The sequence below is a fragment of the Rattus rattus genome, chromosome 8 (genome assembly GCF_011064425.1).
Source record: "Rattus rattus isolate New Zealand chromosome 8, Rrattus_CSIRO_v1, whole genome shotgun sequence".
Classification (NCBI taxonomy): Eukaryota; Metazoa; Chordata; class Mammalia; order Rodentia; family Muridae; genus Rattus; species Rattus rattus.
The window spans coordinates 70,967,206-70,977,916 of NC_046161.1; positions in this window are offsets into that span (position 1 = coordinate 70,967,206).

A 10,711-nucleotide genomic window follows, 5' to 3' on the forward strand; every position below is an offset into this window, starting at 1 on the left:
TCTTAGTTTCACCTCAGAGACAGGAGTGAAAAGAAAGGTTTAGTCATTTTCCAGGTGTAAACGTTCCCTTTACTCACCAGATGTAGGAAGCTCACAGCTAAATAAAGTCACCCTTTCTTTTGGTGTCTCTTCCTTCCTAGAATCATGCTTTTCATGTAGAAGCTTTTCTTAGTCAGATCTTTGTCAATTTTGTTGGACCCCATAGTCTTTCCTCATCTGTGGAAATGCAGACAAAACCTCTTTCCCAATGTAACACATTCCCTGACTTCCATTATGATTTTAAAACATTTTAAAGTATAACAGTTGATCTAATTCAGCAGCTTTTTCTACAATCCAATGTCTTTCAGCAGTCTTATTCCCTCTTTTTGTTTATCAAGGTACAATTAGATGTTTATGATTACACACATTAATTAGACCTTAAGCACTTGCATTTCATGCCTAGCTCCACACCATTGGGCTAGGCTTCGTATTACATAAGATGCCAATATACAGTGTCAGAGATAGCTAGCTTAGTTTTTGCTTTTTGCTCTGTAGACTGCTGACAGGAAATGCCTGGCTTGTGTTGTTCGTTGCTGGGGTACAAGCTAACCTCCTTAGGGAGTTTGTCATTGGTAAGGGATTACTTCAAATATCTCGTACTGATCTGCACTCATTAGTCCAAAGCCTACCCTTACCACATCTTCTACAATTCCAGAAAGTTGAGGTCTTCTAGAGAAATCTCTAGGAACACTGAGTCTACAATCACTTTTTAACTGACCTTGTCTCCCACAGTCAAAACAATGGGCATTTTGATATCTAAGATTATTGGCCTTTGTTTTTCCAGTGACATCGTCATTACTATCAATATCAGCAGCAGTTCTAATCCATGGGTGCTGATCACCTTTAAAGGTCTAAGAAGCTTTATATTTTACCCTCTCATTTGCATGTTCAACAGCTAAAGTTTCAATTAATGCCAATCTCACCTCTAGGTCTGATAGTGTCTTATTTATAGTGGATGTTAATCTATGTAAGAAGTCAGTAAATGTCTCTCTGGGGCTTTGCATAATCTTTGTGAATAGCATAGACCATTTTCCTTGTCCCTCCACCTTATCCCAGGCTCTTAAAGCTATAAAGTACATTATATGATAATGGAGTCATCAAACTGCATCTGCTATCTTGTCAACAAACTGACCTTCTCTCATCAATTAGTCTCTCCAGATATTAACACCTTTAGACCCATTACTGTTTTTCATAATTGCAGCTTCTTCTCCCCACCATGTCAGCCATTGTAATTGAGAACCAGCTTCTAGCACAGCGCTAAATCTTTACAGTCTTTGTGGGATAATCCTGTTTTGCATAGCCCTGGTATTTAACATCTGTCTCACATAGCATGAAGGCATTCTGTAAGTTATTATTGATTCTTTAAAATGTTTAAGGTCTTACATTTTAACAGAATTCCAGCCTAGTTGTTTATTTTTTGAAATTTTACCATTTTCTGGCGTTTGTTACTTGGTAACTGGGAAAGCTAGTGGAGATTGTCACCTTTCCTCAATTTCATTGAAGGTGGCACTGTAGATTCAATAGGCAGTCTAGTTTGAGTCTTAATTTCAATGGGTTCACAATTAGGCACTTCCCATTCTTTTACTTTGTTTGTCTCATTTGTACTATCATACAAGCCTTTGTACAATCATAACTAATTTTGCTTGCTGTACACCTATTGTTCTTGCTGCATAACTATTTTTTCTTGTTGTACAGTTATCTTCAATCTTTTTTGAGAGGAAATATATAAAATATATAAAAATAAGGAGCGGTTTACTCTGATATTCAAAATTGCCATGAGCATGTCTATGGCTTTTTCAAGTAACATTTCTGTACCCTCATGTTCTATCATGATCTTACAGAATCTGAAATGGAGTTTTCCATTTTTTAATGTAGAAAAGGTTGTCCATGTAATTAAAAGTTTCTTTTTGGGTAGCTTACTGTGATTTGTTGTCTCGGAGGACCCTGCATCATTCCTTGCTTGGGCTCTAGGTTCCCACCATTTTGGATTCTCCCAAGTCTCTTTGGGTATCCAGCTGAAGTCAAAGAGCTAGTACTTCCTTTGGAGATGATCCCAGACAAATTAGTTCTCTTTGACTTTCTGTTAGATGTTTCCTGCTTTCTGCAATGTTGGCAATTTTTTTCTTCTCCAATTACATTGGGCATGAGAAGTAAATGAAACTTTTATTTTCCTGATTTAATTGTTGTCTCATAGGCTTGCTGATGAAAGATAGCAATATAGATGACACAAAAAGCTGATGCTCCATGTGTAGGGACAGGTCAACAAAACAGATGAAGGATATATCATTCATCAGGTTGGCAGATTGGAAACCTTGATGCTGAAATGGGCATTCGATGAAGGACTGATGATCAGGACTGCCGTCATCGAGGACCATTGTATCAATGAATCTTCATAAGGACATTCTAACTATTAAATTTGTGGGATTGATAATTGTTTCTGTAATAATAGTTAAACCGTGTACACCTTTTTAGCTTAAAAAGAAAGAAGGAAGATGTAGAAGAAATTTTAATCTAACATCATGGCTGCTCTGGCAAGGGATCACATCCAAAACCCTGGTAGATCTCTGTGATCTGGGTGGAATGACACACCTTTAATGTCTCTGCCTTAGTACACAACTTTAATTACAAACAGTGAACAATGAAGGTAAAGTTAGTTTGTAGAAGGAAGCAGCCATGTTTGAAAGTGATGTCTAATTAAGGGACAGACAAAGTGACAAACCAGAAAAAGATTTGACAATATGGGTCAGAGATATATGTCTCTGGACTCTAGGAATTCTCTGCTATGCCTTTCTCATGGAAGGTAAAGATCAGCAAGACATGAGACCAATTGCAATTGAGCTATAGAAGCTGTCTTTTGAGTCCAATTTATACTCTCTCCAAACATCACATGTCCTCCCATGGGTCTTGCCTCAGAAAAACCCATCAGTCTGCATCACATGACACAACAAGAAACTTCTGCTTTAAAGAGCAGTGCACAGTGAGTCAGAAAGGGAGGAACGTTCAGTGAGTGCAATTCTGTTGAGTTTAGGCAATTCCGTGGAGATCAGTCGTATCCCTTGGGTTTAATGTTCAGTGTAGTTTGGTGCAGCTCAGTTGAATGCAGTAGAGTTCAGCTGAGTTCTTGCTGTTCTGTTCAGTTCTGCTCAGTTTTTATAGTCAATGGTTTCAGAGACAGTTTCTCCAAGCAGAGCAATTCCGTGAGAAGGCAAAAGCAGTGGTCAGCTCGAAGAGGAGTTATGAGCCACAACAGCTGAATTGGACTCTCCAGAGTTCAAAAAGAAGTAAAAATGTTGAGTTTATTCAGCACTAAGCCTCGGAGAAAACAATTACATCTGGCAAATAAACTTATTTTTATATACATGTGTCTAAGGCTATGGTTAAATTGACTATCCACATCAAACAATACACGTGAGGAAACCAGTCAGATTTGCTCTACTCCTACACAAACTTGAGTTGACTTCAGTTTTTATACTCAGGAATGGTATAGCTGACAGAAAGTGACAGGCGACCACAGAGCTGGCTATCTCTAGCAAGTAAGTAGTCCTAAAACATATTCACCTCCCTCCCTTAATGTGGACCACAAAATGTGTTGCCTGAGACATCACTCGCATTCGAAATTCTACAAATTCCACTAAAATAACACTGTAAAAATAAGTATTCAAATTTTTAGTGTGCTCTGTTTGCATGTCAAACTAATATGCCCTCTCTCAAGCTCTCTGTTTAGAATGAATACATTTAAAGGCAGCTAAATATCACAGAATTGAATAGTTACTTTCACAGATTTGTCTTCATTAGCTTTTTAATAGATCACTGAAAATCCTAACAGGGCCACAAAACCCGATATTCTCCATCTTAGGATTTACACCAGTCAAGAAACGCTCTCCATTAACTCTTCTAATGATTGCTTTGCCTCGTTCAATAATAAGTCAAATCCCTTACTGAATGCATGGGCAATTTCATCTGAACTAGTGAACTCCTTACTCATTTCTGAAGGCCTTCGTGTGCTGTTTCTTCTTGTAATATAGCAAGTCTATGTCAAAGGAGCACCAGTTTACAGAGAAAAATAATATCTTGAATGTTCACCTAATAAATAAATAAAATTCAAATAAAATAAAAATTATGACTTAAAATAGGTTAAACTGTCCCATAGCAACCCCATATGTAATTTTTTTCCTGATGAGAAAAGAGCATGCTATCAACTAAGAGTTCAATTAGTTTTATTTTGATTGACTACAATTGGTTAGTTTAATTCTGATCCTTGGCGATAGAAACAGATAATAGTTTCTTCATCTCGATCCTATAATCTTCTTGATATAGAAATTAAATGGATATATGGATTGTAAAGTGAGAAGGGATGCATTTAAAAAAACATTTCCTCTGTAACTATTCCAACAGTGACATTTAAAGCTGTTCAGTGGAGTCGGACTTCATGCAGAAGGGACAGGATGACTTGCATATTCTACTCTGACTCTGGGACCAGCTGCTCAGAACAGCTGTTAACAGGAGCTTTTAAAAGGCTCATTTCTGACAGATTTCTGTTGCTTTTCCACTTGGAATTGAAGATGTACGAAAGAAGACTCAGATTTTAAATGGCAACTGAATAAATGTCAAAGATCAGTGTGGGAGAGTCGGAGTACTCCGAAATTTTGTTAGTAGTCTGCATTATGTTTCACCCGAGGGGGCCTTGGAACTCCTTTGGGGAAGAACTCATCTCACCCTTTAAGCAGAGATATACCAGACAAGCAAAAAAAAAAATCATTAAAAAGTAAAGTGAATTTAAACCGTAACAAAAATTTCTGTGCCATTCAGATCTACAGAAGGAGATATTGGGTAAGATTATATCAGCCTTATTTCTTAGTGGTCCTGTGATATTAAAACTGGTAAAATCTGACAAACTTTCCTATTTTCTAATGTAACTAGGTATCTTCGAAAATGGATAAAGTGAGCCATATACAGTGTACACTAATATTTCAGACAATTATAATAAATATTTATGGAAGGAAGAAAATTCACTGACTAGAATATATAACTGGAGAGTGAATTTTCCAATAGCCTTGAATGATTTAATGTAAGCAATAAGCCAAAGGTAAGCAGTATTTCAAGTGCACCCAACAACGCCTGGTAAGTCCTCTCCACTCAAAGCACTGCCCACGAGTGCTGCTGCTGCCTAGAGACTCTTTCGAATAGCAAAGAACAAAAGAACTGTGAAAGGTAATTGAAGAGCTTGAGCTTACTGTGGGAGAGAAGAGTTAGAATGTGTTCCCGAATTAAATGAATCAGCCAGAGCAACAGTGAAGACTTGAAGGGCTACAGCCAAATTTCTAGTGTCCATTTCAATGCTATAAAAAAAGAAGTCGTCAAACATTCATTACATATCAAGAACTCTGACATGTCCTCACAAAGAGGGAAGAAAGACAGGAAGACTTAAATCGATATGATAAAAATAGAGGAAACTAACACATGTAAAGGGGGACGCTGCTTTCTTCAAAACTATAAGCACATTTTAGTTAAGACCTTACATAACAACTGAGATTTTGTAAGAATTGAGATCAGGTGCTCCAAAGAGGTTGAGCTAGATCTCAGGGTATAGATGTGTAACTGGAAAGAGATTCAATACTTTCTGTTGCTTTCAGAATGATCTATGATGACCTCAAGATCCTTTTGTAGTGAGCATTAGCTTGAACTCTTATCTTGGTTTCCTAGGTGTTTGGGATGACAGGCATGTACTTTTCTTGCCAGCTGAATGCATAGTTAAATGGCCAGGTGTGGCATAAATGAAGAGTTGCAATGGTAGTTTGGAGTTGCATTGTTGGTTTAAACTTATTTAAGGAAAGACAAAATGAGAACTGATAGGTGAAACATAGTGAAACCAAACATACCTAGGTTTCTCCAACTCACAGGACCAAAGGGTCCCCTTTTAAAGTGTCCAAACTCAACTTAGGTCTCTGTCACCTCTTCTTAGAATAACTTTTGGATTTTTTTTAACCAGGTGATCTAAGCATTCAAAAACCAAAAGGGCATGTCATGCTTTTTACATCATGTCCCTGTGGGTAGTCTAGTGGGACTGAGTGGGAGAGCGCAAATTCTCTGGTCCCCAGTGCTTTAAAGGTCTTCTGCTCTGCACACAAAAGATAAGAATCCCCAGACATGAGTCACAAATGGATGAAAGATGTGTGGGCCGATATATTACCCTGGTAACAATGCCCTTAGTAATAACTGGTGCGTTGTACAAGATTGAGAAAGAATGTGGGATATGAAGACAAATGCAACAACATTTCCAGCAGAATCTAACTGTGTCACTCATCCACACGGCACATTGAATGCATGGCTTTCTCTCTCTCCTCAAAGTAGAGTGTTTGAGGTACCTAGATAGACAATTCAATGATTTGGTCTAACCTTTGGAAAGAAAATGTTGAAAGAAAATCTACGTTGAAACTAACATGAAAACTTGATAAAAAACAAAAATAGTGAAAAGGTGAAGAAAATAGACCTGAAGGAAGAGAACAGACACAATTGGGAGTTTTAAGTGTAAAGGAGAAGGTAAGGGAGTCAGAGAGTAGAGAGGACTCTAGGATGGGCCTTTCTGTCTTCACTATGTGATGTCCTCTCTGTTGACTATGAAAGGAATGATGATACCTTGATTTCCAGGATGGGGAAATATTGCAAAATTGGAATTTGGCTGAAAGTCAAAGGCTAAAAACATAGTATTTAACTTTCCTGTCAGATGTCTTTGGAGGTTGACTATATAGAAAGATCATAAAAGAACAAAAGACACATTACAGAAAAGCAATCCACTAACACTTTAAAAAGCTCACAATCTATGATTTTTAAAGTGGGATTTTGGCTAAATTGTCATTTTAATGGATATGCTGTTGTAATTATAATTTTATTTTATTTAAAACTAGAAATTAAATACAGAAAAAGTTTTCCTCATTCTTGGTCAAAACATTTCTATTATTATTTGTAACACAGTTGGAAGAGAAAATTCTCTGAGGTATGAACCTCTCTCTCTGGAGGTAACACTAAGCTCTCCAGATGCATTCCTTAATTAAAAGTAGTTTTCTGATCTAAGGATGGGTCAACCTTCCGTAAAAGGCCAGATAATAACTATTTTAAGATTGTGGGCCATCTAGCTCTCTGCAAATATACATTACTGCCTTTTGAAAAGGAAGGTTATGAGGCAAAAAAAAGTGTCTGTATTTTAATGAAATTTTATTCATAAGACCATGTGGTTAGCTATTTGTGACCCATAGGTTGAGTTGCTGACCCTTTCTTTGAACTGAAGACTTTTTTCATCTATTTCACTAGTCTTAGCTTTGAGACAGAAAAGCACTCATATAAGGGTACTTGGTGCACACCGTTTAATTCATAAGTAGCTTTTCAGATTGAGGTCTTCCAAAATTGATTGAAAAAATAGTCTATAATTGTTTTTCTTTCGTTATGGTTCTTAGTTGTATATTCTAAAACAACTTCATTAAAGCTCATAAATAGACAGATGAGACTGGATTTTAATGAGAAATAGAAACTTCATAAAAGAAATCACAAGAGTGCTGAGAATTTGGGGAAGTGACTGCACTTCTGAGAATCCATCAGCTTACTATTACACTCATATGTATGACATATGTATGACACTAATATCTTTCAGAAGTCCATTATTGTTCACAGGAAATTTGGAGTTACTAAAGATGAGTCAAAGACCATAGAGACTTAGAAATACATAAGTAGTGGTTGGTTCCTGGCTCTCAAATGTATCTGCACCTCTCTGAAGCAGATGACTGAACTTCTCCAACATCAAACAAAAAGGTCTTTGTAAATCAAGACCTGAGATGAACTAATTTCCTACAGTAACTATTAAGCTCCCAGGAAAATTGTAATGACAGATATCAGCCATGTTTCTTTCCCTTGCAAGAGAAATTTCTGGTTGTGTCTGAAATCACTACTAAAAGTACCTTTGAAAATGTACTCTATGCAAAGCTGGTGAAAACATTAATGTTTAGTGTTCTAATTCAATCTAATTCTACACATTTCCACACAAGTACACTTAATGTTAGGCCTAATAAGTGATAGGAACAATTTTATGATGAATTCACATTTAATTTCAGAATCTTTATTTGTATACACATTTAAGCGATTTCTATTTTTGGAGCGTTACACAGAATGGCTGTAATGAATCACTCACTATGAAATCATGAGCTTCTCTGTATCCAATGCATGTACAAGACTTTAGTGTGAGGTACTATCCTTGATCTGAGAACAATGAATTATCTGAGTTATTAAGAAAATGACTCTTTACCCTGTACTATGCACTATTTTAGATATATTGTATTATGCAATTCATTCTCGCTATATAATACTATGTAAAATATGCTCATTCTAAAGAAAATTGAGACAAGAAGGGAAGAAAGCAATTCTAAAATTATAACAACAGCAAACCATTAGGCTAGTTCCTCTAGGAAACAATATCAAATGATTTTTTTTTCCAATGAGGAACTATAGACATCCATCATCCTATGACATTTTACCCAATAATATAGAGCTTATGAAATTTGCCACTCCAATGAGTCCCAACTTTTATGGATATACTCTTTTCCCACTTTTTTTTACTATTTTTTACCTGAATATAAGAATGTTTTTTATTAGTACAAAGTACCTCTTTGTTAAATGTCAATTTTCCTCATTGAACTCATTTCTGCAATGAGGCGAGATGGATAGACAACATGAAGTAAAAAGATAGAGGGTAAGAACCCCTCTCCCTGCATTCAGATTGATCCCCTGAGAAGTAAAAAGGCCAGAGCTGTCAACAGTACTATAAGGCTGCTGCTATGGCAATAGCTCTCCTTTTTGTTTTTTCTAAAGGATTTTTGTTGTTGTTGCTCTTGTTGTAAGAACATTGGTGAACTTGGCTTAAGACTTGAGTATACATAGCCTTTGGCAGGCTGCATTCCTTTTCTTTAATATTTTTGAGGACCCTCCCCTAGACTATCAACTTTGTAGAGAAGCTGTCCTACCTTTCAACATTCCCATGTTGTCTTCATTTAGATTCCTTAGCAACCCTTTGATGAAAATATCTTCGAAACTGCCAAAATTCTATAAATGATTACAGTAAAGGCAACTAAGAGTGTGCGGTTTGCTTAGAGAGGTCCATACCAATGCTCTGAGGTGTGTGGCCTTTTTCTGAGTGTCTCTTTTCACTTTTAAGAGTCACACTTACATGAAAAGATTTTTGTTTAACCCTAATTCTGCTTCAGATTGGTTAATCCTCGAATACTTTTGAGTGCGGAAGGTATGGATTCTGTTTTGACCTTCGTCAAGGTCTTTAAAAGACTGAGGAAATTTTTTCTTTAGGCTGCTGAGGATGACAAAGTAGGACTGAGCATCCTTCCTTCTCCTCCCTGACAAAATGACGAATCTCAGAGAGGACGGAAGTAGAGGAAATGCCTTATCTGTTCATTACAGCAAGATGTTCTCTACTTACAAATGAGGAAATAATCGAGGGCATTCCGTGCTATTCTTTGGATGTTTGCTGACAGTCTTAACACCTTACATACATCATTTTCCCTCGAAAATGTGTTAGAAAGGATGAGGAAGTTGTACATATAACCAGGACCAGCTCTATGCAAAGTCAAAGACAATCAAAATGTCACATCCTTTACCAACTTTGGTTTTCCCAGGAAATTGTAGATTTTAGTACAAAGTCACAACAGTCTTTGAATAATCCCAGAAGGTGGTAGATGTAAAAAAAAAAAAACAAAACAAAAAAAGAACTTGCTACAAGTAGAAGACATATGTAGAAACCAAACAAACTTGCCCCTAAACCTATGTTTTATTTTATGAAATTCATATACAGATTTGATATGTTGGATACATTGAATTAGTGAAGTTTAAAATAGCAAAGAACAGACGGCAATTTTGTGTGAAATGATACTGTTCTGACCTGCATAAAAAATTTTAATCCAGCAACATGGCTGCTCTTCTAGGTGATCTGGCTGGAATGACACACATCTTCAATCCCTGTGTCTGGAATGCAGACAACTCCCTTAATACACATTTTTAATACTAAATGGTGAAGGTAACTTTAGTTTGTAGAAGGACGCAGCCATGTTTGAAAGTGATGTCTAATTGAGGGGCAGACAAAGTGACAAATCAGAGAAAGATTTGGCAGAATGAGTCAGATATAGGATATGCCCAACTTTCAGGAAAAGAAACAGGAAAGAGAGACTACGTAAGAGCATCACAGAGTGAGTCATGAAGGGAGAGCAGTGTAGCAGTAAATATTAAAAAAAGAATCTACCAGCCCACGTGCTTGCCAGCTCCGGTGGGCCACATGACATCTGCAGGGTATTTTTATCTGAATCGACAAAGTGTCTCAATCTGACTCATCACTAAGTTTCCAATTTCCATCCCGAGCTGTTGCTGGCTCTTCTCTGGGCCCTGCAGCAGCTGCCCTCTTTCGACTCACTGCATCTACCCTCTGTGGTTATAGTCACAACTCCTAGTAACTCATTAAAATCAAAACTCAATATGCTTGTAATTTATCAATCAGACTTATATCAGTAAATCCTCACCCCACAAAACATCCATACAATAAACTCTGAATCAATTAATATTAATATAAACTGCCTACCTATATAAGACAAATTGTCCTATAAAAATCTATCCCTTATGAAATATT